This window comes from Rhineura floridana, chromosome 21 (assembly GCF_030035675.1).
Source record: "Rhineura floridana isolate rRhiFlo1 chromosome 21, rRhiFlo1.hap2, whole genome shotgun sequence".
Classification (NCBI taxonomy): domain Eukaryota; kingdom Metazoa; phylum Chordata; class Lepidosauria; order Squamata; family Rhineuridae; genus Rhineura; species Rhineura floridana.
This window is the reverse complement of record NC_084500.1, coordinates 10771095-10777178: the sequence shown is the minus strand read 5'-3', so window position 1 is coordinate 10777178 and position 6084 is coordinate 10771095.

The following is a 6084-nucleotide window of genomic DNA, read 5'->3' as shown; positions in this document are numbered from 1 at the left end:
AGCTTTTTAGCTTTTTAGCATTTTAGTATTTTAGTATCTCAGCTTTAATATTTAATATGCATTTGTATGTGTATACATATGCTTTAATTTTTGATATCATTAATGTATGTTTAAATTGTTTGATATGTGGTTTTAATTGTATATCAGATGTTTTATTTGTTGTGAACCGCCCAGAGAGCTTCGGCTATGGGGCGGTATATAAATTGAATTAATAAATTGAATTAATAAATTGAATAAATAAATAAATAAATATTTCCAAATCGTAAATATTTGGCTGTTTTCAGAGAGCGCGTGTAGAAGTGTGGAGCCTGTTTGCTCACTTGGATGCTTTCCTCCTTTCGGTGAGCAATTAGATAGCAAATAATTGTTTGGCAGAAGGAGGAGTGTCAAAGAAAGGCTTCTTCGAGATCCAAGCTCCCTGGATTGTTTTCAAGCTGCAAGGAAAGTTTATGGCAAACAGATGGCGTCGCCAGCCTTTGCAAGAGAGGCAGCTTGGAGCCTGCCACAAGGAAAAGAAAGCCATTCAGATTTCCCATTCAGGATGTTAATGGGAGCAAGAGTCTCTACGGCAATGAAGCTTCTGCATGTTGGCAAGAATTTTGCAGGAGGGAGGGAGGAATCTATTAACTAATCTAAATACCCCTGCAGACTGGTGTTTTATTGTGGGTGCCTTCTGCCATGTACTCTTGACGCATGGCCCTCTCTGCGCTATACATTTAAAGGAGTATTATACCACTCTGATGGGCTTGGCTTCCTTCCAAAGAATCTTAGGGACTGTAGTTTGTTAAGAGTGTGCTGAGAGTTATCCTTTTGCCCCTCACAGAGCTACAATTTTCAGACTTCCCTGGGAAGAGGGATAGGTTGTTAAACCCAGCAGTGTAGTGGCAAATTCAGAAGTGCAGGCTCCCTTCATATGAATTACAGCCATGCCCCTCCTTGTTCTTTTGCTGCGGGGTTGAGAATGAGATCCTTAATAATGCCTAGGAACTAATAAGCATGAAAACGGAGAGTGTTAGCACCTGCTAGGCATGCAAAAGTCCCAGGTTCAATCTGCGGGGCCTCCAGTTCAAAAGGGATCAGGCAGGAGGTTGTGGGAAAGAGATCTGCTTGAGATCCTGGGGGAGCCACTGCCCATCAGTGCAGACAATCCTAATCTAGATGAAGAAACAGTCTAGATGATAGAAAGCAGCTTCCTGGCGCCCAACCAATATTTTCGCACCAAGAATTTTCACTGCCTGTGTCCACCAATACTAGTGATGATTGGAGCCCATTGGGTTTGGTAGGGGGGAAAGCAGGGGGACCAACAGTAGGTGGCGCCAGAGCCAATGGACAGGCGGAGCCAGAGCCAGTAACAGAGAGGGCTGCCCCCTGATTGGTTGTAAGTAAGAAGGCAGGCAGGTGAAACTTGGATAAGGGCAGACTGAGGTTGGTGAGCCCTAATGGACTGCCTCCACTGACCCACACACTGCCTCCACTGTTGTACGTTGCTGAACGCTTTTTGCTGCCCACTCTACAGCCAGTGTGGTAGTTAAATTAATGTACTAAGACTGGAGAGATCTGGGCTCAGATCCCCACTCAGCCATGAAGCTTCCTGGAGCTGCATACACATCATACATTTAAAGCACATTTAAAGCACATGACTTCCCCCCAAATAATCCTGTAGCTTGTTAAGGGTGCTAGGAATGGTAGTTCTATAAGGGGTAAACTACAGTTCCCAGGATTATTTGGGGGAAAGCCACGTGCTTTAAATGCATGGTGTGTACACAGCCTTAGCGACTTTAGGTCAGTCAATATATCTCAGACTGACCTAACTCACAGGCTTTTTGTATAGATAAAAGTGGGGGTGAGACCCATGTATTCTATCTTGAGCTCTTTGGAGTAAAGGCAAGATATAAATCTAATAAAATGTTTGGACTCTGAAGTAGCCTTCTCTAGACTGATTGCCACTGAATTTTTTAAAAACAAGATCTCTTTCTTTAAATCAGGGATTGGGAACTTCTGGCCCAGTAGATGTTGTTGGGCACCATTGGCCCTAGCCAGCATGGCCAATGGTCAGGGATGATGGGAGCTGGAGTCCAATCACAACTGGAGGTCTACATGTTCTGCATCCCTGCTTTTAATGGGAGCCACCATCACACAAAATTTGAAAGCTTGTTTGTGTCTCTCTCTGTGTTTTAATGCTTAGGAAGCAAATTGGTGTGCCAATGGAGCCCTGGGGGGAATGGGTATTCTGTTCCCCCCCCAAATATGACTTCGGCTGCAATCCTGTACTCATTTACCTGGGAGTAGGGATTGAGGGAGGAATTCGATTTGGTTTGCATTTAAAGCCAAATTCATTAAATTTGCACTTTCCAAAACAATATGAGAACCACAACACGGCCATCCTTCAAAATTTACACATACCTGAATTTTGCAATGCAATTCTCCAAGCAATCTTTACAAAAATGCATATATTATGGAGAAATGTGCATAATATATATATATATATATATATATTAGTAAAAATAACATACAGAAATACATTATATTAGGAGAAACTCCTTGCAAAAATGTGTACATTTGTCATGATGATGTTTTTTATATAAAAAAGATTGCAAATTTATTTATTTTATTTATTATCTGATTTATATCCCTCCCTTCCTCCCAGCAGGAGCCCAGGGCGGCAAACAAAGGTGCTAAAAACACTTTAAAGCATCATAAAAACAGACAAAATACATTAGAACAAAACAAAAACATTTAAAAAATGCTTTAAAAATCTTTTTAAAAAGGGTTAAAACGTATTGTCAAAAAAAATATTAAAAAGCAATTCCAACATAGACGCAGACTGGGATAGGTCTCAACTTAAAAGTCTTGTTGAAAGGCTTGTTGAAATTGCTGCAGAACTGAATTTAAGATTGGAAAAACGAGAACTGGAACTGACAGATCTCTCCATCCCTACCTGGGAGCAAGCCCACGTAAACCCAGGATGGCTTACTTCAGATAGACATATATCGGCTTGACGAGGAGTCCTGTGTGACTTTAAACTGTGCGCTCCTATTCAGACAGATGTTGTTTGGATACAACATATCCCCTTACCTACATTGCATCCCTTAAGAACAAGAGGGACTGAGATCAAGGACCCGCACGCAGCACCGAAACCTCACCAGTGTTATACTGGACTGCTCAAGGTGAAAAAGAATTAGTTGAGAAAGACAGAATAGATTTTTTTTTTAAAGAAAGAATTGCATGTTATGGGCACAATTTTAAGCACCATCGCCAGGGCATAAAGTCCTATTGAACTTAGCGGGATTTACGTTTGCGTTTGGAGGGACAAATCTGTCCATTCTGCTTCCTCGCCATTTCTAATTTTTCCGATCTTAAATTCATTTCTCTGAACTTCTGCAACGCTTCATTTGTTTTTATTTTTTTACAAATCATCATGAAAATCTGTCAGCATTTTAGTAAAAAGCAGTTCTTAATAAATACATTTCCATGTTTATTTATTTATTTGATTTATATCCTGCCCTTCCTCCCAGCAGGAGCCCATATGCAGTGTTGACTGACATGCACATTTTTGTACACAATTTTCTGTAATGAACTGCATTTTTGTGTGTTCTTCTCACTAATAGGTGTGCATTTGTGCACACTTTCATCTAATATATGCAGTTTGTACGCATTGGTTTGTTGACAAACTACATTGCAAAATTGAGAGAAGTGCAAATTTGGCAGAATGGCTGCATTTCACTTTGTGAATTGGTTCAAGAAGTGTGAATTAGAAGTGCTCATTAAACTGCCAACAAAATTGAATTTCTCCCACATTCCTGTGTAAGCATTGTTAGGATTGCATTGCACATTGGCCTAAGTGACATCTATGGCTTGACGATATGGTCGAAATCAGGAATAGGGAAGCTGTGGCCCTCCAGATGTTGTTCAACTCCCATCAGCCTCAGCCAACATGGTCAATGGTCAGGGGTGATAGGAGCTGTAGTCTAGCAACATCTGGAGGGCCGCAGCGTCCCCACCCTGACCTAAAGTTTCCCCACACCCTATTTGTACACCCAACAGCACTTAACAGAGGAAAATAAGCAGTTGAGTGTTTGGCTAAACACCCAAATATTAGCTTCCTCTGATAGGATTTCTGTAATTCCTCAAAAAAGCAAACTTTGCATCTAAACGTCACCAGCTAACAACTCCTGCTAAAAGGATTCTGTGCCTATGGTCACTTTTGGGGTTCAGGGTATAGTAGTGTCACCAAAAGAAAAATCACTATTGGGTGAGCATGGAAGAGTCTAGGGTGTAATCTTGGGAACAGTGAGCTGTCCCACATTTTAGATTTCTGAAAGAGAAATAACAGCCCATTTCCCAGGAACATCCCAAAACACATTTTCTCTGCTTTAAGTCCTACTGATTTTGACAGAGTTAACCACGCTTCAGATTGCAGCCTGGTTTAACATTTTCCGTTTAGGATTCATTTTTACGGTGTATGTGAAAAGTGCTTTTCCTTCAAGTAACCACAGAGGTCAGATAATGGGAGCGGGAGGGAAAGTTGTTGGGGTGTGTGTGCGCGCGTCCCATGCTGAATTCCACACTAGCAGAGGATTCAGATCAAACCTCATTCACAACTAAGCCAGAAGGCTCCATCACGCTGTGGTGCTGTTGCCAAGGAGTAAGAAATCCTTTCTGCCAGCATCCTGCTTTGCTTCTGACAGCAGACAAACCAGATGATCCTAGGAACCTCCGGCGTGGTACCAGAACAGATGAAGGGGAGACGCCTGCAAATAGCTGAAGGGCTGCCAAACCAAAGACGGAACAGGTCTGTTCTCTTCAGTGGCTTCAGTGGCAGGGTGGCTGGTGGCTCTGAGCCAGTGTGGCAGTGAATCTGCTCCGGGATTTCATCTGAACTTTCAAGGAGCTGTCCAAGGTGCTTTCAGACTCAAATGCGGAGCGGATTCACTGCCCCACTGGCATGGGAGCCACCAGCCCTGCACTGTGGCGGGCAAGACTAGAATGAATGGGGAAAAGGAATCATGGGGAAGCACATTGTGGCTGAATGTGAGAAAGAACTTGCTAATGGTAATGGCTGTCAGAGAGTGCAGCAGATTCACTCAGGAGGCAGTCAGCTCTCCTTCACTGAAGGTATTCAAGGGAATACTGGACAGTCATCTGTCAGGGCTACTGAAGTGGCAAGATTCCTGTGCTGAGCAGTGGGGGCTGGATTGGATGACCTCTAAGGACCCTTCTATCTCTATAATTCTACATTTCTATGCATATGAATCACGCTTTAGTCCTAGCAGAGGAATCAACGGTTGGAAGTCAGTAACTTTTGGGGAAGGGGCTGTAGCTCAGTGGAAGAGCACCTGCTTTGCATGCAGAAGTTCAAACCCTGGCATCCCCTGGCAGGGCCGGGAATGTCCCCTGCTGGAAACCTGCTGCCAGTCAGTGTGGACAATACTGCACTCGATGGGCCTGTGGTCTGACTCAGTATAAGGCTGCTTCTTCAGGGGGTGTAGTCGTTCAGGGTCTCAGAGGGGTCTTAGACCCCTTACTGTTTTGGGAGCAGGGTCTCAGCAGGGCACCTCTGTCTCCAGCATCCTACAAGCCAATCAGCATGAAAAGGGAGTGTGTTAGCCACTGAGAAGAGTCTTCTAACATGCTTCCTTGTCTTTTCCTGTTGATTGGAGTCGGTCAGAGTGAAAGGGGGTGAGTCAGCCACTGAGAAGACTCTTTTCAATAGCTAACATCCCCCCCTTTCATGTTGATTAGCTCCTAGAGATGTCCGTTTTGTGGGAGAAGGCATTAGCAAGGATCTCATTCTCAACCCAGGAGCTAAAAAGGATGCGTGTGGCTATGATTATCATGAAGGGACCCTGCACTTCTGAATTTGCCACGATGCTACTCCTGACTCGGTTGCAAGGCAGTTTCCTATGTTCCTGTCTGAATATGTGAAGAAAGAACTAGGAATTTCAGGAGAGGGAATAGCTTATCAGTATTGATAGGTTCACTTGCCTCTTCTCCAGGCTAAACATATCCAGTACCTTCAACCTTTCTCCATAGGATTTGTTTTCCACACCACTGGCCATCTTTGCCGCCTTCCTCTGAACCCAT